Source organism: Hemicordylus capensis, chromosome 4 (assembly GCF_027244095.1).
Source record: "Hemicordylus capensis ecotype Gifberg chromosome 4, rHemCap1.1.pri, whole genome shotgun sequence".
Taxonomy (NCBI): domain Eukaryota; kingdom Metazoa; phylum Chordata; class Lepidosauria; order Squamata; family Cordylidae; genus Hemicordylus; species Hemicordylus capensis.
In genome coordinates, this window is record NC_069660.1 from 313,991,931 (window position 1) to 314,018,469 (window position 26,539).

The 26,539-nt window shown below is 45.4% G+C and overlaps 1 protein-coding gene across 7 annotated transcripts in view; it reads right to left on the reverse strand.

Moving 5' to 3' along the window:
* Positions 1 to 26,539, reverse strand: part of SLC45A4 (solute carrier family 45 member 4) — a 204,481-nt gene that overhangs the window by 71,375 nt on the left and 106,567 nt on the right. For 6 of the 7 annotated variants that reach the window (XR_008305729.1, XM_053243752.1, XM_053243751.1 and 3 more), the window contains one exon: positions 12,865 to 12,995. The exons of the other annotated variant lie outside the window; for it this stretch is intronic. The gene's annotated coding sequence lies outside the window, so the exon portion shown is untranslated. The remainder of the gene's footprint in view (positions 1 to 12,864; positions 12,996 to 26,539) is intronic. 7 annotated transcript variants of the gene reach the window in all.

The following is a 26,539-nucleotide window of genomic DNA, read 5'->3' on the forward strand; positions in this document are numbered from 1 at the left end:
CAAAGGGCTCACAATCTAAAAGAAATGTAAGATAGACATCAGCAACAGTCACTGGAGGTACTGTGCTGGGGGTGGAGAGGGCCGGTTACTCTCCCCCTGCTAAATAAAGAGAATCACCATGTTAAAAAGGTGCCTCTTTGCCCAGTTAGCAGGGGTAAAGAAGCGGCAGCCAGGCCGCCCAGCCGCCAGGAGGAGAACAAAAAGAAGATGGCGGGGGGGGGGGAGGGGAGAGACAGGGAGAACTAGGGGCGCAGAAGTTCTGTGCCAGGCCAGCTAGTTTTATTTATTTCTATCTATGTAAACCACTTTGAGAACCTTTGTTGAAAAGCAGTATATAAATATTCATTGTATTTGTTAAGTGGCTCTTAAGTTTGCAACTGCTTTGATTCAACAAGCTAATAGTGTGATGGTGATTTTTGTTGTCCTAAATCAGGCAGTGTTCAGTTTTGAATTATAAGTGAAAGTGTGCAAATCTGAGCAGAGTTGCGACACAGCTTGTTCAGAATTTCAACACAGCTGAATGGATTTCTACAAAATGCTGATGCGAGGCTATCTTGGGGAGTTCAAAGCTACCTGCTCAGTTAACTTGCATGCTTTTGATAAAGCCTAATTATATTTGTAGCCTGTTAAAGCCCGCAGCCCTGATTTTAGGATATGTCAACACAGATCACAGCAAGGCTGTGTGCTAATCTGAGGCATCTAACATTCCTCTGCTCAGCACTTACATCTGCCCTGACTGATATGCAGAATATATATGGGTGCCTATTTAGACACTGTATATACTGCAACAATTGTAGAGGAGAAAAATCCATTACGGGTGTGCAAAACGTTTCGACTCAAAATGGGCCATTTCGAGCTCGAAACACAACACCCTAAAGGGCCTGTTTTGAGCTCAGAACAAAACATGCCCCATTTTGATTGAAACATTTTGAGTGCCATCTCAAGAGGACTGTTTTTCCTTGCTGATGGGTTTTCTGGTACTGGTTTCCAATTGGCTTGCGATCTCCTTCTTGGTTGGCTCATTATACTAATCAAGTGGTGTCATGGGCAACTGTGCCCCCATTGGCGGGCGGGGGGAAGGGAGGGAGCCCAAAAGGAGGGAATTTCAAAATGTACTCAAAAGGGACTGGGAGGCAGAGAAAGCCCTTATAGTGTTACCTCTCTTGAAGAGAATACATCTGGAAAGGAGGAAGGAAGGTTTGATTTTGTGGTTCTTTTTCCAGCTCTGAATATAATATGCTATGGTTTTGCTGGATCTCAGAGTGACAAAGGCAGAACTTGGGTGCCTGCCCACCTGGAGTTGTGGTTTGTTTTGTTTGAGAGATAGTGTTGTGGCAAGAAATGGACAGTGGCAGAGTCACTGTAAGTGGCAGTGTGTGTAAAATATTTCTTGGTGACTGCTGTGATGACTTGTACCAATGATGTGACTGCAGCACAGGCACTGACTGGCAGTGGATCCTAGGTCTGCGATTCATTTTTGGCCACTTTTGGACTGTGTTTGAGATTTATGTTATTCAATTTTTATACCACTTTTCAAAAGGTATCCCCAAGGCAGTTTACAAAAATTAAAATTTAGAACTCCATTAAAATCACATTTAAAACCTTAAAATCAGTTAAATAGTAAAAACCATCAAAGACCCCAAAAAACCACAAACAAAAAGACAAACAGAAGCGGGAGAGCTGAGAGACCTGGCAGCCCCAAGGAGTAAAAGCCTGGACAATTTTTTTAAAAAAAAGTATTTAGTTGTTTAAGAGCAGCCATTCAATGGGAGAGCATTCTAGAGCCTGGGGGCAACAGAAAAGGCCCCGTACCATTTGCAGGACAATGTTGGCAGCAAAGGCCCCTCTTACTACCCGCCTGTTTTGTGGAAGTGTGTCCTATATTGGGAGGGACAGATTCCCTTTTACCATGCACTTCTGCAGTCTCAAGGCAGGGTTGCAAATTGCAATGCAAAACCTGTGTGCATGCACTCCGAGTGAAGGTTGTTCTGGCCATAAGGAACCATGTGGAAACTTGAAAACACCCCATTTCCCCCCCGCCGAGTAGCTCCTAGGGACACCAAAGTGGGTTGTGTGGAAGGGCATGATGGGTGCTACCTACCACCTATGGGAGTTTTGGGGAAAGGTTAAAAATTTGCTGAAAATTACCTGCTTGCCCTTCTCTTTTGTGGGTTAGGTGGTAGGTAGCACCCATCATGCCCTACCACACAACCCACTTTGGCGTCCCTAGGAGCAATGACCGAAACACTCGAAATGTTTCAGAGTTTTGTTCTGTCTAAACAGCCAGTCGACCACTATTTTGATGAAATGTTCCAGACATCTGCATTTTGTTTTGAGCTCGAAACGAACACAAAATTAATTTTGTGCATATCTCTAATTTCTATGCTTTACCATACTAAAATAGTTTGGGATGCAAGTTTTGGAAATGAAGTATCTGAAATGTCACCATCATCCTTTGGCCCTGGTTCACAAATGAGACCAGTGCTTTTTTAAAGTTAGCATTTCCACAAAATTCAGATCTGAATATCCATGATGAGAAATTCAAAGTGCAAGGAAAGTGCTGAAGAGCATTAGGGATACAAGGAAGGCTGCAACGCTCATGCGAGTTAGGCTGATAACTAACCTACTGGATCTATAACACCACCTTCCCCCAAGCACTCAAGGCAGTTTATTGTTTAATATAATGGTTTACAACAGGCCTGCTCAATTTTGCCCCCCCAGCTGTTTTTGGACGACAACTCCCATAATCCCAAGCCACAGCAGCCAATGGCCAGGGATTATGGGGCTTGTAGGCCAACATCTGCAGGAGGGCTGGAGTTGAGCAGGCCGGGTTTACAATTTTAAAAATACAGGATACTAATGAGAAGGGGACAGGAAGGGAAGAGGGAACTGTGCCGACACAGGTACTCTTTCACACTGTTGTATAATCAAGTTACATAATGACTAGGTGGAAAGGTCACTGCTGAGGTGCTTTGGGGAGAGAAGGAGCCAAACGGCAGCAGGTCTCAGCCAAGGGTTACCAGCTTCATCGGAAGCTATTCCCAGAGATGTCTTTTCCCAGTATTTTTCACAAAATCAAGCCATTAAAAGCTCCAAGGTTGCTTTCAATATTCACCTGGAGATTGATGCCTATCTCTAGAACAGGGGGAGGCAACCATGGCACTCCAGCTGTTGGACTACAATTCCCAACATTCCCAGCCACAATAAATTGTGGCTGGGGATGACGGGAGTTGTAGTCCAAGAATAGCTAGAGGGCCAGTGTTGTCTACCCCTGTCTTAGTTGGTCGCTACTAGGAGAGGTTTTGTAGGGAAAGAAACACTGCTTCTCAATCAATGGTCTGGTCCCCACTGGCAACCTGTACTTTTTTGGAGCAAGTGGTGTGCGCGTGTGTACGTCTTCAGAAAAAATTCCCTGCAGCAGCAGTTTCAAAGAGCACCTGGAGGCTCTGAGAAGAACTATAGCAGCAGCTACCGATTGCTTCAGATTGCCTTTTTAAGTCTATAGCAAGACTGTCTCATTTTAGAGTAAAAATAAATGACCACTGCCATTTTTAAAAAGTCTATAATGAAGCAACAATGAAGTGTGTGTGTTTAAAGGAAAGTTGGCACCACCTAGCTTTTCTCAGTACTTCCAGGTGGCTGGGGAAGATGCCCTACAGACACAAGTTTAGAAGTTAAGAGGACCGTGTCCCTCCACCCAGCCCACAGAGCAGGTGGGTACATTTGGTGGAAGAGGCCACCAAATGTTGTTTGGGTAGGGGCATATAACAAGGCTAGACTGCAGGCCAGTGAATACATGAAGCAGCACTGCCCAATTTCCCCCACATGGTCTTACTGGGCATTTGGTACATTTCGCCATCTAAGATGTGACCTGCTTTTGGTATCATTCACTTGTTACCAACACCCTCTCCTTCGTGCAGGATATTGCAGTTATTGGAAAGGGTTATAAAGTTTCAGCTGCAATCACAGTATCAAGTCTGTTCACATCCCTAGTTAAGGCACTGCATTTTCATGATATATCTTGTTACTTGGGTAAAGGTTAGTAACCTCTACTCTTTGCCAACTATTGCATGCTATTAGGGTTAGTGATCATTTCATTTGAGAAATCCTAACTTGCATTGATCATGCAGCCCACCTGTATGGGCCCATAAGATTTGGATAATTATCATGCCTAGGATAAAGCAAGGGCCGGTTTATTACTCTGGCCTGCCAATTCTCTCCTGCAATCACTACTTATGATTTATCTCAGGAGATGTCGTCTGCTCCAGTGGCACATGCTCCTGGACAAAATTTGACCATATTGCATGTGAAAATGTTTCCCAGCTTTGGTCTGAGGCAACTTAGTGTCCAGGAAGATCTGAGAATCTGAATTGCGAAATTTAAGTAACCCAGATGGGAGAGAACAACAGAATCTAGATAAATGGAGTAAACTGATGTGTCAACGTTCGGGTTCATTTTTTGCAGAGGACACAGTGATTTCTAAAGTCATGGATTTTCACAGCAAATCTGGGCTGTTCCGGTTTGGGAGAACAAGTGTGCGGTTTTAACACATCCAAAGCCTGCTGTCCAGACTTAGGGTGCCTCAACCTGTGCTGGTCCTCCCTACACAAAGACGATAGAAATGAGGCACTGATTTGGCTGGCTCCCTGAAATGAACATGACCATACCCTGAAGGAAGAGTGCCTGCTTCTCCTCTGAGCACTCCCGTACATGCCTGCCCACCTCTCCCTCTGCCCTACAACACAGTAGGGCTGCTGCTGTCAAGCTCCAAAGGAGAGTGCGCACTCAGGAGATTCTCTCTTTGCGTATCGTATTTCGGTCATCACCCACGGATGCACCCCCTCACATGACTGTAGCCCTTTTCTGTGCTCCTGTTGGCACTCCCAGCCTGTAACGCGAGTCCTTTCATCACAGTCAACTTCCTCACATTGGACGTGAGCCAAGGTGTGGGCTGCTTCTCTCCTCTGTACTGATGTTAACTGGCATTTATCTGGACTGGCTTTTATAGATGCATTGTGTAACCCGGCCTTATTGCCAGATGCACACAGAGCAGTGGATGCCCTGTGGCCCTGAAGAGACCTGCTAATCATTTGGGCTGTTTTGTGAACCACCAGCACTTGTTTGTGCCCATTGTGAGCACAAGGTGCTTGGTTTGCATTGGTAACTACTGTAGAACTTTGGATAGATGAGGCTGCCCTCTTTGACAGTAGTCTGTTCTAAGTTGCGTACCAAACTGGACATTTCAAATGGAAATAGGCAAAGATCTCTCCAGAGTCAAGTCCAGCTCTTTTTGCAAGGGACCCAGTGCATGAACAGCCCCCTCTTGGAGCAAGTCTGCACTCTGCACCTTTTGGGGGCGAGAGAATAACTACTTTTGCCCAGGCAGAGCACTGTTCTGTCAAGCTTTCTGCCATCTGGGAACTCTTTCAGCATTAGCCTGCTTGTTGGGGAACCACTAGTGAACACAGGACGCTGTCTTATCCCAAGTCAGACCATGGGTCCACCAAGCTCAGTATTGCCTACAGTGACTGGCAGCAGCTCTCCAAGGTTTCAGTCAGGAGTTTCTCCCAGCCCTACCTGGAGTTTCCAGGGAGTGAACAGCTTTGTACCTTCTTTACAAGCCTGATGCTCTGCCACTGAGCTATGGCCCCTATCCCTAGGAGGAATATTTGACAGCAGACAGTGCTCACATGTAGCCACCCATCCAATTGCAAACCAGGGCAGGCCCTGCTTAGCAAAAGGGACAATTCATGTTTACTACCACGGAACCAGCTCTCCCTGCATGTTAAAGGAGTCTGGGAAGTGTTCTAGGGCACCCACAGTTCACATGGGATGTTGGCCAGAGCCTCATCACCCCTGTATAGACTGACAGTGTGTGTCACACCAACCCCATTCCTTTCCTGTAACTGCACGAGAAAGATGTTCTTCGTTATGAACCCCACTGCCCATTGAGATCATCTGGAGAGATGTGTCTGCAGCTGGCCACCTGCTCATCTGGTGGCTACACAGGGATGGGCCTTCTCTGCTACTGCCCTGAGACTCTGGAATGAGCTCCCTCCTGAAGTAGGAGCCTCCCCATCTTTAACAGCCTTTAAAAAAGTCTCTAAAGATTTGTTTTTTCACCCAAGATTTTAAGTGGTTTTAAATTGTTTTAAGGTTTTTATTTTTGATCTATTTTATGTTGTAAATCACCCAGAGATGAAAGTTTGGGGTGGTATACGAATTTGAAAAATAAAGAAAGATGCAAAGTGGCAGATATACTTTGTTTCAGGGAGGCGTGTTTGTTATTGCAGATTTTCTTATGGCGGAAAACCAGGATGTTTACCTGTAATTTGTGATCTGGAGGTGATCCGTTGTTGGTCATGAGAAACGGGTTACTGCGCTTGCGCAGGGTCCTTCCAGATGGATTAATGAGCTCCTCTCTGGCGCTCTTCCCAGCCATGCAGATGCTCACAGTGCCTTCCTTTACTCGGCAGTCAGGTACCATTTTGATTCAGTTTCTTACAAAGCGCCTGATGTTCAGATGACCCTTCAAGTGTCCAATCAGCTATCCATAAAGGTAAGTCATCTGTCAGTTTTACAATGTGGCATTGGGGAGGTACGGATGGGTCTCATGACTGACAACAGATTACCTCCAGATCATAAGTTACAGGTAAGCAACCTGTTTATCTGAAAGTGATCCGTTGTCACGAGAAATGGGTGACTAACCAGCTCCCCGCCACCCTGGCAGAGGGTGCAGCCGTTCCATCCACTACTCCAAAACTCTCTTGGGTACCTCTCTTCCAAGTTTGGCTTCAGCAGCCATCCATAGGTCTATGGCATAATGCTTTACAGTGAGGGAAATAAGTATTTGATCCCCTGCTGATTTTGTCCATTTGCCCTCTGACACAGAAATGACCACGCTATAATTGGAATGGTAGGTTTATTGTAGCTGTGAGAGACAGAACAACAAACAAACCCTCAAAAGCCCAGTGCCCAAAAGTCAGCGATGGATTTGCATTGTAGTGAAGGAAATAAGTATTTGATCCCTTCACAAAAGATGTCTTAGTACTTGGTGGCAAAACCCTTGTTGGCAATCACAGAGGTCAGACGTTTCTTGTAGTTGGCCACCAGGTTTGCACACAACCCAGGAGGGATGTTGTCCCACTCCTCTTTGCAGATCCTCTCCAAGTCAGAAAGGTTTCGAGGCTGATGTTTGGCAACCCGAACCTTCAGCTCCCTCCACAGATTTCCTATGGGATTAAGGTCTGGAGACTGGCTGGGCCACTCCAGGACCTTCATGTGCTTCTTCTTGAGCCACTCCTTTGTTGCCTTGGCTGTGTGTTTTGGGTCATTGTCATGCTGGAATACCCATCCACGACCCATTCTCAATGCCCTGGCTGAGGGAAGGAGGTGCTCACCCAAGATCTGACGGTACATGGTCCCGTCCATTGTCCCTGCGATGCGGTGAAGGCGTCCTGTCCCCTTAGCAGAAAAACACCCCCAAAGCATAATGTGTCCACCTCCATGTTTGACGGTGGGGATGGTGTTCTTGGGCTCATAGGCAGCATTCCTCCTCCTCCACACACGGCGAGTTGAGTTGATGCCAAAGAGCTCGATTTTGGTCTCATCTGACCACAACACTTTCGCCCAGTTCTCCTCTGGATCATTCAGATGTGCATTGGCAAACTGCAGACGGGCCTGTACATGTGCTGCCTTGAGCAGGGGGACCTTGCGGGCACTGCAAGATTTCAGTCCTTCACGGCGTAGTGTGTTACCAATTGTTTTCTTGGTGACTATGGTTCCAGCTGCCTTGAGATCATTGACAAGTTCCCCCCGTCTAGTTCTGGGCTGCTTTGTCACCGTTCTCATGATCATTGCAACTCCACGAGGTGAGATCTTGCATGGAGCCCCAGACCGAGGGAGATTGACAGTTATTTTGAGTTTCTTCCATTTGCAAGTTATCGTGCCAACTGTAGTCACCTTCTCACCAAGCTGCTTGGCGATAGTCTTGTAGCCCAGTCCAGCCTTGTGCAGGTCTACAACCTTGTCCCTGACATCCTTCAACAGCTCTTTGGTCTTGGGCATGGTGGTGAGTTTGGAAGCTGAGTGATTGCTTGCTTCTATGGACAGGTGTCTTTTATACAGGTACTGTAACAAGCTGGGATTAGGAGCACTCACTTACAGAGGGTGTTCTTCATCTCAACTCGTTACCTGCATATAGTGAAAAGACACCTGGGAGCCTGAAATCTTGCTGGTTGATAGGGGATCGAATACTTATTTCCCTCACTACAATGCAAATCCATCGCTGACTTTTGGGCACTGGGCTTTTGAGGGTTTTTTGTTGTTGTTCTGTCTCTCACAGCTACAATAAACCTACCATTCCAATTATAGCCTGGTCATTTCTGTGTCAGAGGGCAAACGGACAAAATCAGCAGGGGATCAAATACTTATTTCCCTCACTGTATGAAAGGCATATGTGTAGTCCTAGTGGCAGTTGCACACAAGTACTTAAAAAGGAGTCCAGATAAGTGAGCAGAAGAAGTAGCGTACACTCGCATGCAGTGTGCTTTCACCACTTTTGGAGGTTGCTGGTTCTTTGACTCGTACGTTAAGAAAATTAGTCCAACCAGCCAATGAGAGAGCCTCTGTCTCGACACCAGCATGCCCTTGTTCTTGCCTTTAAATAATACAAAGAGCAGCTTTGTACGTCGAAAGTCTTTTCAGGTAATGGACAAGGCAGCGCCTGACATCCAATGAATGGAAAGCCCATTCCAGGCATGTCTTGGGTTATCGAAAAAATGATGGAAGTGTGATATTTTGATTCAAGTGGAATTCTGTTACCAGTTTAGGTAAGAAAACAAATTAGTACGTATAACCACCTTGTTGGGGAAGAACTGCGTATATGGCAAATCCACCCTTAAAGCAGCCATTTCACTAACATGATGAGCAGTAGTTATGACAATGAAAAAGGCAGGTGTTAGTGTCAAATAACGCAAGCTTGCCTCATGAAGCGTTTCAAAGGGAGGTTTCATTAGTGACACCAGTACCCGAGATAGACTCCACTGTTCAGCCAGGTGGCATATAGGAGGGTATAGGTTATTGATGCCATGAAGAAACTTTTTGCATCGAGGATGAGAGAAGGCGGTCCTGCCTTGCCAGACTGGTGCACCCATAATGATACATTCACCAGACCTGATTCTTTCAGACTTGTCGTCAGGTACAGTAGGACCTGATCCGCTGAAGTTCTGAGTGGGTCAAACCCATGGTCCTTAGTGCAAGTGATAAAATGCTTCCATTTACAAGTGTAATATTTCCACGTAGAAGGCCTACAACAGTTTAGCAGGATTCTCTTTAATAGCTGACCTTCCACACTGTCAGCTGCAGTGTCGCAGAGCTGGGTGCATTATTTGATCTCTGTCTCTTGTTAGCAAATCTGAGTCGAGAGGTAGATGGCAATAATTGTTCCCCGTCAGTCTGAGTAGTGACACAAACCACAGTTGGCGTAGCCACCATGGCGTCACTAAAATAGCTTTCACACCATCTTGTATCAGCTTGCCTAGACTCTTGTTCCAGTTGTACTGAAAAACATCCCCCAAAGAAGTTTGCCCAATACCTGGTCTGGAACAGAATCACAGAAATTTCTCTATTGTTGCCAACATATCCACCTGTGAGATAACTCATGTGGCGGTCAGACCATCCAGGCACACTTGCTTGAGCTCCCATTCATGATACTGTTGACTCTCGAATGTCCTGCTCAAGTAATCTGTAAGATGTTCTCCACACCCTTGATGTGGATGGCAACCAGGAACACATTCTGGGAAATGCAGCAGTTCCAAAGATGTGTGCTTAGCACACAGAGACCTTGAAACTGTGCCTCCCTGATGACTGACACAGGCAATCGCAGTCCATTTGGAGTTGTACTGTGGAGTCCTTTTTTAGGGGCGCAAAAGACTTTAGAGCCAGAAATGCCATCAGCTCTAGGAAGTTGATACGCATCTTCTGCTGTTGTGCCATCCACAAGCCTTGAGTTTAATGATTCCCACAATGTGCCCCCCACCCTGTCAAGGAGGCGACTGTTGTAACCCACCTTGTTTGAGTCGGAGGTTCGAAAGATATGCCCTGAAGGAGATTCTCCCGCACTTTCCACCATTGCAAGGACTTCAATACAGGCAGGGGAATTTCCAGCAGTATCTTCAGACTGTCAATATTTGGGTGGAATGACTACAGAAACCAAAGCTGTAGTTGCTGCATATGTAGGCGAGCATGGAGGACTGTTGCCTTGCAAGAGGCCATGAGGCCGAGCAACTTCTGAACCTGATCGGTCCGCTGTAGTGGTTGGTTTTTGAACACCTACACCAGAGAACAAACGAAGATATTGTTCCTCTGGTAGGTATGCTTTCCTCGACAGCATGTCCAGCACTGCTCCAATGTAGTCTATCAATCTTGCTGGTTGCAGTTTCAACTTGGCCCAATTGATCTGGACTCCCAGGTCCTCTAACAGTCGCAGGACATACTGGATCTGGGACTCCAATTCTGCCCTGTCTTGGGGCACCAGGAGTCAGACATCCAGGTGTGGGAACACGATACTTTGCATGTGCAGGTAAGCTACAATTGCTGCCATACATTTGCTAAACACCCTCGGTGCCACAGACAAACCAAAGGGCAAGACCCTGTACTGGAATACTGAGCTTCCTACGGCGAACCGCAAGTACATCCAGTGGTTGCACTGAATCTCGACATGAAAATACGCGTCTTTGAGATCTAAGTAGCAGGCCACTCTTTGGCGAGGAGTGGAAGAATTCCGCAGCATCATGCGGAACTTGCGTGCATCTATAAATTGAGGCCTTGGAGATCCATAATCGCCCTGATCCCGCTTTGGGATGAAGAAATAACACAAGTAGAATCCCTTCAGCCGGTCCGTCCACCGCACTAGCACTATCGCTCCCTTCTCCAATAAAGTTCATATTTCTTCCCACAAGGCGGGAGTTGGAGGAGTGATCTTCATGCCAAAGCTTTGAACTCGATTGCATAAGCCATAGTGATAATTCTCAAGACCCACTGGTCTGATGTTATCCAGTGCCATGCCGAAGCATGACTGGCTAATCTGATGACACAGGGTGGCAAAGGAGGTGGTATTACAGGCATGTCACTGACAGCCAGTACTTCGGTGTTCAAAACTCGGAGGCATCTTTTCCAGCACGGGGATCCTTGATTTTTGTTCTTCTGTCCAAAGCCCTTTTTGTGGTATGGCTTGTACTGTTTCTTAGAATATTATTGTCTTGATATTGGAAGCCAGAATGTTGTCGACTGACGTTCCAGTAGCGGGAAGAGCCTTTCTTTCTTTTCTGATCACTGAGGAGCAACAACCCAAAGGCCTCGATGTATCAGTAGTTGAAAAGAAACTGAATCAAAATGGTGCCCGACTGCCAAATAAAGGAAGTCACTGAGCATGTGCATGGCAGGGAGGGGTACCATAGAGGAGCTAATTAATCCATCCGGAAGGTCTCTGCACAGGCACAGCAACCCATTTCTCCTGACAACAATGGATCACTTCTAGATCTCCAAAATTTCCAAGAATACAGTCTGATGGCCACCATCCAGGCAGACAGACTCAGATGAAAGGCCATCCATTCCCAACCAGGAACCAACTATCAAAGCTCCCATGCTTATAGAATGAGGAGACAGTGCCTAGAAATGGTGGTAGTGTTCAGGGCCTGGAGTTGCCTTGTCCTGCATGGTTACATCACTTTTCCTGGCTACATGCACTCTCCCACAGTATGCCTCAACATCAGTGGTGACCAACTGGCAACTGTGCCTCAAGACAAACCCACAGCATGAAAGCACGGGGCCCCCTTAATGTGTATGCATTGTACAACATGCCTTGACATGGTTGTGTTTATGCTGAGCTATCAGTGGTGTAGCAGAGACCTACGAGCCAGAGCGAAGCACAGATCTCACTAGGCCACAGCCAGGTCTGTGGGCCTCTTTGCTCCTGTCCAGAAATGCCACACTCCCTCTCCTTCCTGTATCATTAGGGCATGCACGCTGCAGTTTGGCCAACCATGCTAAATGTCAGAAGTGCAATGTAAAAAAAAAAAAAGGATTAGGCAAACGTGATTAAGTTTGCACAACTTTCTCTGCATTGCACCATTATGCCTTCCCACACTCCCCAGCTTTCATTCTGTCCCTTGCTTTGCATAATCCAGCTACTACACTAAACCAGGACTGTATGACTTTGTCCCTCCAGCTGCTGGACTACATCTCCCATTATCCCTGACCATTGGCCACTATGGCTGGGCATTATAGGAGTTGTGGTCCAGCAACAGTTGGAGGACTGAAGTTGTGAAGCCCTGCTCCAGACCGCAACATGCAAAACTGATCACAAGGATCTCATTCTGTGTGTCTATGGATGTGCTTGGTGCACACCAAGATGGAGTCTCCTCCCCAAAAGGGACAGCTCTGGGTGTCCATGATGGCAGTAGTAACTACCAGCTAGAAGCTATCAGACTTATATCCACCGAATCCATCCCTTTTAAGTATGTTTAGAGGGGCGGCGGCGGGGGGGTGGGGGGAGAGGAGAGACAGAGAGCATTTGGGCATTATCAAAAGTGTAGCAGCAAGAAATAGGGCAGCAAAATTAAATGAGCCAGTATGCAAGATGGTTTGTTCTTTAGCAGATGTGACAGCTGCTCATGAAGGCTGGCAATTGAGGCGTCAAATATCACGCGCAGAGAATGGATTACAAAGCAAGCTAATTATCAACTATTCCATCCTGGCAAGAGAATAGAGCTCCAAACATTTTGAACCCAGCAATTTTTTATTAAAGACTAAGCATTCTCAGACAACATCAATGCAAGCAGCCCATTGGGTGGCCATTATTACCTGTCATTCAAGCAGTCTAGGCATTAACTCAGCCGGCTTTGCCTTCCTCAAGCAGTGCAAACGCAGAGGCACAGAAAAGAGTTTTACACAGGCAACTTCTATACGGACGAGACGGACAAACCTCGGGGCATCTTAAATGCAAAAGGAGGAAACAATCAGTGCATGATTTGCTAGTTTTATGACAATTCATATAGCTCTTGTTATAACTTCAGATAACCCAACCCAACATCTCCACCTCACCCTCCAGGACTCATCTTCCATTCACTTCAGTGGTTTAACCAAGGTTTCTCTTCCTTTTGCACAGTCGTTTCCAAAACTGACAGTGTGCCACGACAAAATTTAATTGCATAACTAAAGGCACCTGCAACTGCAAAGTGCCGGCTTGCTGAGGCTGCCCAAGGCATCTCCACACGAATTCCTGTTCTGGCCCCTTCCAAACAAGTCTTGGCTATGAGTGGATAATTCCATTGTGCCTTTGTATCATGTGTGATTGGCTCCTAATGCAGAAGTGCTGCAGAATTCCCTACCCAACCTCCAAGAGGCTGCCTGTTGCATCTCTGCTAATATTTATGCACCACTTTTCAACCGATGTTCTCAAAGCAGTTTACATAGAAAAGTAAATATATAAGGTGGTCCCCTGTCCCCCTCTCTCCGTATAAGTGACAGCTTCTGGGCATGCCTTTTGTTCTCTAAACAAAAGGCATGCCCAGAACAACAACAACTGTTACAGAAAGAAGTGGATTGGTTCCTCAGGGCATGGGTAAATCTTATAATCCAAAATAAATCTGTTGGGGTGGTTTTCTGTTTTAATTAAAGAAAATTAGCACCTGCCATTAGAAATGCAGGCAACACTGCCTTGGGGCCAAACTACACATTAAGATAAACCAATCATTTGGCCCTGTGCATATGGAATTTGCAGGGGGAAGCTTCCCTCCTGGGGTGAATAAGCAGGGATGCTATTTCAGAGGTGCAATTTTTATCAGGAACACCACACAGCAGACAAGGATTACGTATTTCCTTGCTCTGCATGCCACAGTACCAATCCAGATTGCCTTGATCTAGCAGCTGATGCCAAACTTTTATAAACCATGCATGCCAGGGCCAAACTACGCATTTAATGTAACATGTAGTCACCATCTGGCAAGAGCATACACATTGATTACTCTTAAGTAAATGGACAGTAAAAAACCTCAGGCAAACATTAAGTGACAGCTCATGTGGTTTGAAGACTAACAGACTGATACAGCAGGGAATCTTCAATCTTTCAGACATTTCCACAAAGTGAAGAGAAGGTGACCATTTCAGGTTTCGGCAGCTGTACTAGAAAGGCAAATGTGTTCAACCTTTACACATAAGCTATGCTGCAAGACAATAAGGAGCGTAGGAGTATTGCTGGCAGCTATCTAGTCATCTCCAAGCAGCTGATATTATCTAGCAAAAACCAATTTGTGATAATACTATGAAGCACTCAGGACTTTGTTAGAATTCACTGTCAAAAGGTACATAAGATTCAGCTTCAATATTAGGCATTTACTTACCAAGCAGGGGGGAAAAAAATCAGCAATAAAATGCACTCTGATTTTGTCTGGAGGGCACCACACAAGTGAGATAGTAGCCCTATTCACACATTATGTTGAATACACGTACAGCCACACACTTCCTATCTGTAGCCTGAATTTGAGGGGTCTGCACCCAGGTTCACTTTTGAAATGAATACAAGTACAGTCAAGGAGAGGAGAGCTGGTCTTGTGGTAGCAAACATAACTTGTCCCCTTAGCTACGCAGGTTCTGCCCTGGTTGCATATGAATGGGAGACTAGACGTGTGAGCACTGGAAGATATTCCTCTCAGGGGATGGAGCCACTCTGGGAAGAGCAGAAGGTTCCAAGTTCCCTCCCTGGCAGCATCTCCAAGATAGGGCTGAGAGAGATTCCTGCCTGCAACCTTGGAGAAGCTGCTGCCAGTCTGTGTAGACAATACTGAGCTAGATAGACCAATGGTCTAACTCAGCATATAGCAATAGCAATAGCACTTACATTTATATACCGCTCTATAGCCGGAGCTCTCTAAGCGGTTTACAATGATTTTAGCATATTGATATTGCATATTGAGCATATGGCAGCTCCCTGTGTTCCTTCCTATTCACACAAACACTATGCACGCATGTAGACATCTGGATGCATGTCCAACTAATTGTCTGAATGTGGCTCTGGTGGCTACTGTTTCAGCAGTTGGACAGTGGAAGCCAGATGCTCTCAAACGTGGGTCCCCAGATGAGTTTGGGCTACAAACTCCATTGTGGCTGGGCATCATGGGAGCTGTAGTCCACCACCACCTAAGGGCCCAGGTTTGAGAACCCTTGCAGGAAGTATGTGTGGCCACTGAACTACCTCTTTGAGTACAGTTTGAGAAAGCAGATCCATATCCTCCAGCCTCCTTTCACCACAGGAATCAAACCAGCAGGAACACAAGTTTCCCTCTCCTGCACTAAGCACAGGCATCAATGCTTCCATTTGCCTATCCCTATCGAAATTATAACTAGAATGCTGTGTTTGCAGACTGGCCCTGGCCAAAACAGCCCTCAAAGGGAGTGGCTGATTCAAAATATTCCAGGCTGAAATCCTCAGACAACGGGAGGAATAAATGAATGCCAAACCTTCCTGCAGAGAAGTGCCAGTAATCCTTCCCCTTGTATTAATTTTTCAAGTTGCTGCAGTGCCAGCTTGCAGAATGTTGTCTTCTCATTTAAGCAGCTGAATATCCTGCCTTATTTTAGCTAAACAGAAGGGAGGGTGAGGGGGAAACGAGGAAGATCTCACTACACTAAGCACCATTTCAAAGCAGCACAAGGAGAGAACCTATTTTAGTAGCTCAACCTGGCATACCCCTCTCGCTCCTGGAACACAGTTTTGCCAGGTTTTTTTGTTCTTTGAGCCTCTGTGGTCACATCTGGCTAGTCACAGAATTCCTGATTTTAGCAAATTTATGCCACATGTGAATGAACTTGGTGTCATGGAACAAGTGGAGTATGTGCACATGTGCGTGCACACATACATGATATAGCTTTTTTGCAAGGAGAAGAGGGTGTTCTAAGGGGACAAAATGGTCCACAAATCCAAAAACCCAGGAGGGGCAGAGGTACATGCATGCCTGCTGGTGTCACTGCCAGGGGACCCCAGTGGCAGAGAAAACTATCTGGCCATAAGCCCTCTGTAGATCAAGGCTGTGAGTCCATCTGAAAGGAACAGTATGGTGTACAAGACTGGGCAGCAGGGAACGGGGTTGATACGATGCATGCCCTGGGAGCATTTCCCTACCCTGAGAAGTCATCCATGAGTCCCCATTTTCTGTTTTGGACCATATCCACCTCAGAAGCTGTCTTATGCCAACTCCACACCCCACACAATTTCATCATTTAAAAATCACCGCTTTAAACTCTGACAGTTTGCTTCACCCAATTATTTCCACGTATTAACGAACCTCAGCAGGATTTGCTACAAGTGCTGCTTTACATTTAATCCCGGCAAAGCAGTGAGACCATGTACCAGACAGAGAGAAAGTCAGTTCTAAAAACAAAAAGCTGTCCACTTGGTCTACTGAGTTTCCATTTTGTTTCTGGATCTAGTTCTTAAAAGCAAGTGGGGCTGTGTCAAATGATTACTTGTGCTCTCTCCTAACTCTTAAGTGTCCCCACCCCCTGCCACCAATACCTCCAATACCAGCAACCCTTACACTCCTACTTTTGACTGGGATAACTACACTAAGGACTGGTTCACACAGCAACTTCTAACCAAGCCTAAACATACACGAAGTACACGAGGAGCCTATAACTGTTGCAGCTGCAAAGACTGGATCATTTATAAGGTAAAAAAATCTAGTTTAGATCTCAACCATATTATTTCAAATTCTAATTTAAATTTAAATTGCATTTTAAGCAACTTTAATACAAGCATGTTATGATCTACTGTACAATTACCTTTTCAAATAAATCCATGATCATCTAACATACATACTCCCACAAGAAGTTAAATATTCTTTTGTGCACAAGTGAACCAAGGGTGGTAGGGGAGAGAATCAGACATTTGAGGTTAAATATTCTAGATGGTCTTGTGGTAGCAAAGCAGGGTCTGCTCTGGTTTGCATTTGAATGGGTGACTACATGAGTGAGCAAAGTAAGATATTCCCCTTAGGGGATGGGCCCACTCTGGGAAGAGCACCTTCAAGCTTGTATGCATAAGGTTCCAAGTTCCCTCCAAGGCAGCACTGAGAGAGACTCCTGCCTGCAACCTTGGAGAAGCCACTGCCTGTCTGTGTAGACCAGGGATTCTCAACATTGGGTCCCCAGGTGTTATTGGACTTCAACTCCCATAATCCCCAACCAAAGGCCACTGGGGCTGGGGATTATGGGAGCTGAAGTCCAAGAATATCTGGGGACCCAACGTTGAGAATCACTGGTGTAGACAATACTGAGCTAGATGGTCTGACTCTGTATTAGGCAGCTTCCTATGTAGATGTGTCACCATATTTTACCTACTGAGCCCATGTTTTGGAGTCCTATTATGCCATCCAACTATTTAAATCAGAGTCTGTGGCCATCTAGCTGTTGGACTACATCACCCTCAATCACAATGACCAGTAACCAGGACTGATGGGAGTTGCAGGCCAACTTCTGCGAGAGAGTGGCAGTTCAAGACCCCTAATAGAAACTCTGCAGTGTGTTCCTGTCTCAGATTATGAATAGTTAGGGCTAAAAAAGCATAGATTCTTACATTCAGTGTTCCCCCCCTCCCCCATCTGTGTGTGGAATGGGTCTTGTTCTGGACAGCAGTATCATGTTAGTGTCTGCACACCTGTGTTCAGAGTGTGGCCTTCCTGATTCAGCTTGAGCAGGATCCAAAACAGTACATAGTTGGAATCTACAATTGGTTCAGAAAGTGGCAGCCAGGCTGGTCTCTGGGACAACCTGAAGGGAACACATGACACTGATTTTGAAAGAACTGCACGGGCTGACGATTAGTTTCCGCGTGAAATACAAAGTGCTGGTTATTACCTATAAAGCCCTTAATGGCCTGGGTCCAGGATACTTAAGAGAGCACCTTTGTCATGAACCCTGTCACCTATTAAGATCTTGATAGGTCTGGTTACTGTTGTCACTGGCTCGTTTGGTCAGGACTCAGGACTGGGCCTTCTCTGTGGCTTGCCCAGGGTTTTGGGATACGCTCCTTGTCAAAATAAAAGCATCTCCACCTCAGATTCCTTTTAGGAAGACACTCAAGAAACACCTGCCCTCAGTTCTTTAACTGGAATTAATTTTAAAATGTTTAATTCTCTTTATCCCATGAAATTGTTTTGATTTTTTTATTCTGTGAAATTGATAATTGTGTTTATTATTTTATATTTGTGTACACCACCTAGAGATACACATCAGGCAGTGTGTGTATGTGTGTATACACACACACACACACACACACACACACACACACACATATATATATATAACATTAAAATTAATAAAACTGTTAATGAAAGTGAGGAGGCAGAGGGTTGGAATCAGAGGACATTGCCATCCTTTGGATGGGGCGACCAGGGTGATTGCCCTGAGCTCCCACAGGCCCTGCTGCTGTCTCTCCAACCACCCGTCACGTTAGGAGCGGCAGTGGAAGCGGTCCATGATTGCTTTTAAATGCACCGCACTTCACCCTGTCGGTACCTGGCAGCAGCCTCTGCAAAGTGGAGAGAGAAGGCGCCCTCTTAAATACCTTGGACTCAAACCACTGAGGACTTTATAGGTAATAACCAGTATTCAGAAACTTATCGGCAACCAGTGCAGTTCTTTCAAAATTGGTGTTATGTGGTCCCTTCGGGTTGTCCCAGAGACCAATCTGGTTACCATATTCTGTACCATATGTAATTTCTGGACTACACAAAGGCAGTTCCACAAAGAGTGCATTACATTTTATATGTAATAAAATACATATGAAATGTAATATGTTTTTTACATATTAACACCCCCCCCGGCCATGATTGGCTCCAGCCCACCAGGGCATTTGAGTTGTGCACCCCTGGATTAGTTTTGTTGTTGTTTACATATTACTTGCACATTTTGAAATATATTGTCATTTTTGAACCCCAACCCATGCTAAGAGCCCAGGTCTATTTCCCACATTCACTAGGTTAATAAACAGCGTATTATATCCCAAGACAAGTGAATGAACTCATTTTCATTTTCCAGACAGTCAGGGATTAAGACTAGCTCTGGATGTCCTGGAAGCAGATAAGGTTGTACTTTGTCAGTTGAATAGCTTTTTCAAGGATCTGAGCCAATCTTCTGGGGTCACATCTCTAGTTCTACACCACGCTATCATGTTTTATTACTAGCAGATCCTCCCATTCTTAAAATGTTTATTTTCCTGACAGAGGAAGGAAAAAGAAGAGATTCTATCAAGAGGACATCTGGCTTATTTTGCTTTCCATTGCAAGGGGTGCATGCCTCCAATAACCTATCACTTTTTTAAAAAAGAAGTTAACTTTGAGTAATGAAATTAACTTGTGTTAAAGACTGAAGGATCAGGAAGCTGTGTGTTCTGATGGAAGTATGCAAAGTAGCCAGCACTCCTCCAGTCACCAACACTGGCCATCATTCTTGGATAGCACAGGAGGAGCTGGCCTATCAGACCTCCTATCCACAACCACAAAGGGAACTCCAGATCATTCATGATGCAAGAGCTTTGCTGGAACCAGACCAAGAGTCCAACTTGTCCAGCCTTCTAACAGTAGACAGCCAGGGGTCCCCAGGAAGCTCACACGCCTGACACAAACACAACAGCCCTGTTTGCCACCAGCACCTGGTATTTACTGAAATATTATTCAGTATTATTTTAATACTGACACTGAACATGGAGGTCAGATTTTGCCACTTGGCTAGTCTACAGCTCAGGCACCAGTACACTCAACCACCTTGACTAAGAGGCGCTCATTAGTTGGACCCTGTTTAGAAACAGAGAAGATGATTGCTAGTTTTCAAAAGAAGTAGTGTCTGCTTTCTACAGCTGAAGTTCCACAAGTCACCATTATGTGCAAAGATTTTTTAAGAACTTTTAGGCAATAAGTACCAAAGACTTAATTACCTCTGTACTTTCAAGACATGACTAACTACCATGCAGTATGATTAGGCAGGTGACCTACATAAGCCTGTTTTAAAAGCCAGGCTGCCTTTTTTTACCCAGTCCCATCGGTATAAGTGATGCATTGCAATCCTATGCAGTATCTTCTGAAAGTCTTCTAGAATTGCTCACGGAACCGTTTTCTCTTTCTTGGTTTTATGTGATGATTCAGAAGGAGCAGCTTATATTTGCTTTGGGATTTGGGACAGGCTTGCAGTAATAAAAAGGAAGTGGGGAAACTTGCTGTAGCAACCACCAGGCACCCTCTGTTCTCATGGTAAGAGGGTGAACTGAGGGCAGGGGGTCAAGAAGAAGCAAAACAAGATTGACTTGGCTCTTTTGCTGAAAAGGCAAAGCCCTGAAAATGATAAATACCTGCTTAATTGACCCACTCAAGCAGATATTCAGAGAATCAGGTTTTGTTTTTTGCAAAGATGGAATGGAATGAGACAATGGAAATCATGAAAACCTGGTGGAAGGGTTTGGGGTGGCAAAGGTCAGAGTTCTGTGCAAAGCACTTAATGCGCAAGGCCTAATTGCTGGAGGCCTATTGCAGTTCTACTCAGCCAGAACTTCCACATTTTTTCATTTGCAAACATTAGGGGCTAGAAACTCGCTTTTTAAATGAAGGCAGACATTCAAACTGTTTGAGAGCAGCCCTGTGGGATCGGACGAAAGATTTGTCTAATCCAGCATTCTGCTTCTCACCGTGCCTCCAAGACACCCATAAGAAGGCACAAAGTCAACCACCTGATTGTCATTTAGGAATTGCTATTCTGTCTCTGGACCTTGAGGTTCCATATAGCCATCATGACCAATAGCTACTGGCTGATTAATGTGCACCTTTCCCAATGGCAGCAGTTTGATCCTAAATCATTTCCAATAATCCAGTACTTCTGTGCAGCTCACAAGGACTTCAATGAGGACCAAAATACTGCTTTCCTCTAACTCAGGGATTCTCAAACTTGGGTCTTCAGGTGTTATTGGACTTCAACTCCCATAATCCCCAGCCTCAATGGCCTTTGCTTGAGGATTATGGGAGTTGAAGTCCAATAACACCTGAGGACCCAAGTTTGAGAATCACTGCTCTAACTCCATCCCTCAGTCTGTAAGGAGTTCCACACAGATGACCTAAATATCCTGAGGTGAGCTTCCTGTGGTAGCTTGGTTATCTACACCATCTTGCCAAGGAGCAGGGTGCTCTTTTACTCCACACAGAGTGGGGGAAGTGTAAGAAAATTAACTTCTATAGCCACAATGAACAAGAGAAGGAGAATATTGCCGTGAGAGCAGCACTCTGTCCAACTATTTCCACACAAGGTCAGAGCCCGGCAAGCTTGAGACCCAGGGCAAAGCAGCAGCAATTTCAGGCTTTAATGATGGCCAGGTGCAAAGACTATATTGCACACCCAACGGTAAACTGCCATTGCAAACGGGAGCCAGGTTCGGGGGGGGGGGGGGGATTCTGCTCGTGCAGACCTGCAGAACACATCAGATGGTGGCCAAGCTTAGGTCCTTGTGGCAAGGCCCTTACAGGCAGCCTTTCAAAGATCCAAGTCTAAAGCTTCCAATTAGATTTAGGTAGCTCCAGAGGATGGCCTCTAAGCACAGAATAAGGGGGGTCTGGCACTGTCAACTGCTTGGATGGGAGACCACTTGGGAGTCATCTGTAAGCAGCTCTGAGCTGCTTCAGAGAAGAACGAGGTGTAAGAATGAACAGGCTAAACAGGCTTCTTGTAATGTCCTCATTCCCATATCATACCAAACAATCAATCTTTATGATGTTCTTTCCCAAGGTTATATGTTACAAATCAAGTAGTTCTTCCCCCCACTACCTCCCAACCCTCAATTCGCTGACGGGTTTTGGACAAAGATATGGGAGAGCATGGACAAGAACATGAAATATAAGCACTGTAGCTGAACAAAACCAACCAAGCCCCAGGTACAGTGGCAAACCAAGTCGAAAGGCCCCAGGCCAGTATGATAATGGCCCTCTTATGCAATGCGTTAAGCATTCCCCCTGCCCGAGAGTGAGGCAAAGGGAAGCGTGGGCATTCCTGCACAGACACTCAGTTCTGCCAAAACATCGAGCAAAATGCTGCAGTGCACACGCAGCTGACCCAGTTTCAAAACAGCAGCTGATGTGCAGTAAGCACATAAAGGGAGCTGCAGAACAAAATCTCTAGAGCTCCGATAGTAGCTGCAATGCATTTAGAGCTGAGGGCCTCTACTTGTCTCCCAGGCCGGGCAAATTGGGCACTGATGCTCACAAGCAGAAACATCCAACACTCTGGTTCATGACCTTCTATATATGTAAGCCTCCAGGAGCTTCCCTGTCCCAGCTTTTCCCATTTAGAGTAAGTCCTCAAGACACTAAGCCCATGCTACGAATCCTGTTGGAGATGCCCAATGGCTATAGGGATCATTTCCCCAGATGTAGCATGGGATTCAATCCAATCAAGTCACGGCACAAAATACTTCTGCCTCCTGAACACCAACAGCTGGGCCAGTGTCCTTGGCAAATGTACTGCCCCACATACTGCCACCCTCACTCTGAGGGAGGATGGGAATGTCACACTTCACCACACAGAATGGCAAGGGTAGCAGAGCAGGGGGAAACAGGAGCCCAATCTCAGACTGTGCATGCAGAGGGTACAGAAGCAAAGCAGAGAGCAAGGAAGCGGCTAACAGAATCAGGAACTCAAATGTATAAAAGTCCTCATCAAGGGGGAGTCCTTAAGGAGTCTTAAGGAGCCATACTCTATGCCTCACTATTCTGCATCACAGTCATTGCTTGCACCACCTCTGTACATCTTATGCAGGGACAAGCCTGCATGTGTCTGGCCCTTGGCCTGATCACTGTCTTGAATGAGTCAAGAGAAACTTAGCCAGAGGGCTATTGGCAGGCTTCTGAATTCAGACATGTTCATTGCTAAAACCTGTCGGGATTGTGACAATGCTGTTCTTTACAATTACTTATGAAATTAAGCAGAAGCAAGACCAAAGGAAGCAAGGGCCCCTAACTATTCAGGGCCCTTTCAATTTTAATTGTCTTCTCAAACAGCATGCCAAGAAAAGGAGGGGAACTGAACTGTCAGCTACTGGGTAGCAGAAGTGCTCTCCCATGCAATGGGAGACTGGGCACTTTCAGTTCTGACAACACTTCAGTCCTTGGCCATTAAGGGCTTCTACAGTGGCTGGGAATATGACCAATGTGTCGGCACCCACCTCCTCTTGATCCCAGAGTCAGACTTCACCACACATTGCCCTTTGGATGCTTTGCAATAGGGAAATACATTTACAGCACAGCAAGAAATCTGATGGTTCTAATCTCCTCTGTTACACCAATTGGTCCCTCAGTGCATGAAATGGTCTACGTCCATAGACGTGAGTTTGGGGAGGTATAAAAATATGTTGAATGAATGAATGAATAAATAAATAAATAATAAATACTCTCTGGAAGAATGAACTAAGAAAGGTGGGAGGAGAGAAAGGCAGAAGAACAAAGAAGCCCACCTACCCCTGCTAACCGGGCAAAGGGGCATCTTTAAAGGGATGGTTCACCGATTTGACAGCACGATCTTTCCTTTTCCCTTCGTATTTGAGGAGAGCAATTGTCCTCCTCCAACCCAGCAGTGTCCTTCCCAGTGGCTGTTTCTGGCATCTCCCTCGGGTTTCTTTTTTAGATTGTGAGCCCTCTGGGAACACAGAACCAGCCTCCTTATTTCTTTGTGAGCCACTTTGAGAACTTTTTGTTGAGAAGCAGTGCATAAATGTTCTAAATAAATAAATGCTGCACTGAAATAATTATGTTTCCAGATGTGTATGTATTTCAATTCACAGTACATTAAAACAAGGACTTCTAAACTAAAGACATGATTGACAATTATTCCATCGCATTAGGTTTCCAAAAGGTGTCATGACTTTTTACTTCAAGCAACACAATATTTTGCTGTAAAGAGCAATGTATGCTTCTAGCAATACACCAGAAATTCTGCATACACCAGCACTCCAGGCGTTGTCTAAAATAGGAAGCAATTTTATGAATTCAAGGAGAGATCTGAATAAACGGGGTTGCTCTAACAAACCGTATGTCTCAGGCCGTTACTAATATTAGATCAGATTACAATTAATCAATGCTGCTACGAGCACAGAAAAAAAAAATCAGTAGCAGCTGGATTAAGCTCATGTTTGGTTTTGTACTAGAGGACAGAGGCTGATAAATCAGCCCTGGTAGCTTTGCCCAGCCCCCAATTCTGAAAAAGCAGAAGTACCAAATGCACTATTTACAAAAACAGAAGCACAAAACCAGCTCCTTTAGAAATAAGCAATACAAGCATCTGGCAAAGTACTAGCTGCTCAGCCATTGTGGCCTTTACTTGGACACAAGCCACGGACTTGTGATTTATCTAGCTGGCATACCTAGAAATCCAGATACACAACAAAATATTCTGCAACAGGACAAGGAACAAAGCTTACGGACATTTTCACACATGGCACTAGAAGTGCTCTCTTGTTGCCCTCGTTTGCAAGGCAGTGTGGCAAGAACGTAAAATCAAGCGACAAATGGCTTTCCTTCACTTTCTTCGCCGCCCCACCACCACCACCTATGCATTAACAATGTTTACCCAGGTGCACAAATAGTGTGAGATGTTGAAAAGTGCATATGGAAGTGCTAAAATGTGCACAGTCCATATGAAATTGTGTACACTTTAGCATATGAAAGGTGCATATGCATATGCAAGTGCCAAGGGGTTCCCAGCCATAACCTCACAAGGAGGCCTAAAGGCAAGCCACTGTCTCAGCTGCACAGGTCCAGTACTGAACTACCTTACAAGGATGCTGTGAACACATGAGCCCCTGCTGGCGCAGTGGTAAAGCTGCTGTTCTGTAACCAGAAGGTTGCAAGATCGATCCTGACCAGGGCTCAAGGTTGACTCAGCCTTCCATCCTTCCGAGGTCGGTAAAATGAGTACCCAAAAATGTTTGGGGCAATATGCTAAATCATTGTAAAGCGCTTAGAGAGCTTCCAGCTATAGAGCGGTATATAAATGTAAGTGCTATTGCTATTGCTAACACTGAGTTAAATAAACACTCAGGCTGACATCCTAATATACATTGCACATATGCAGCCCAAGGATGCATGCCCACAGCGCTTGCAGCACAGGTGCTTGTACTTGCGGCGAGAAATTTTTGCTCATCTCCCCTTCTCCCTGTGCAATATGCAAATATTTCTAAGGCTTGTGCAACCTTCAGGGAAGTATCTGTGCATTTCACAGAGAGCTTCCAGGGGATGGGAAGATCAGGGAGAAATCACTCTTCAAACCCCCACGAAAAATCACCCCAGGTGCACCTGCACACCAGAAGTGGGAGGAGATCCACTGCATGTGTGCATCCTTCGGTTGTACATGCACAGTGTGTGTTAGGACATCAGCCTCTGAAGACAACCTAAACACCAAGTTTTACCTTCCATCTGCAAGACATATTTAACATTGTGTGTCAAGGTAGCACATTTTATGGAGCAACAGAACTAAGTGCCAGTGCAGACATAACATTCTGCAGCCCTCAACCATGGTTAAAGGACCAGGCTGTACGATTGTGCACTCCCTCCTACCTCTTCCAATTCTTTACCATCAGTCAGTCATTAACCACAGTTAAGAGTAAGCCATAGTTAAAGTTAGACAACTTTTTTCCTAGTAAGAGCTCTATTGATGCAAATCTCATCTACTAAGCAGAGTCAATGGACCACCTAGCTTTTGATACTGTTTTAATTCTCCTCCCACTACATTCTCATATGTATTAAATACTGTCTTTGGCATCCATCAAGTTAGTAATTCCTAATCCCAAACACTTTTTCCTAAAAACTGAGTCATTTCCTTTCTGCTTCCTGCCGTAGCCTGTCTGTAGCCTCTCCATCAGATAAGTAACTGGCAAAGTACAAAGACAGAATGAAAGAAGGTATAGAGGGCATGAGAAAAGGGCAGCTAGGAAACAAACTGGCATCACTGGAAGACTCGGTGGCCCCAGCCGTGGGGAGACAGGATACATTAACATCTTAGAAAACATTGATTGCAGATGCCCCCCCCCCATTTTAAAACCTGAACTAACATGCTAACTGAGCAAATAGGAACCTTTTTGAAGTGGTGATTATCTATTTAGCAGGGGAGAGCAACTGGCCCTATCCATCCCCAGCACAGCATCGCTCCAGTGGCTGTTGCTGGCGTCAATCTAAGGGTTGTTTTTTTTTTAGACTGCAAGCCCTTTGGGGACAGGGAACCATTTTATTTATAGCTATGTAAACCACTTTGGGAAAAGCAGCACATAAATATTTGTTGTATTCATATTTGTATTTATCTACTGTCTGTAAAGTACAGACATCCAACACTGGATTTGTACATACATTCAGTAAGCTGTAGATCTGTACTGGGAAGCAAGACTGCTATGACTCTGAAGTGCAGGTGCTGATGTGCAGGGGAGGGGTGATTTCCCCCTGCACATCTTCCTTTCCCCTGG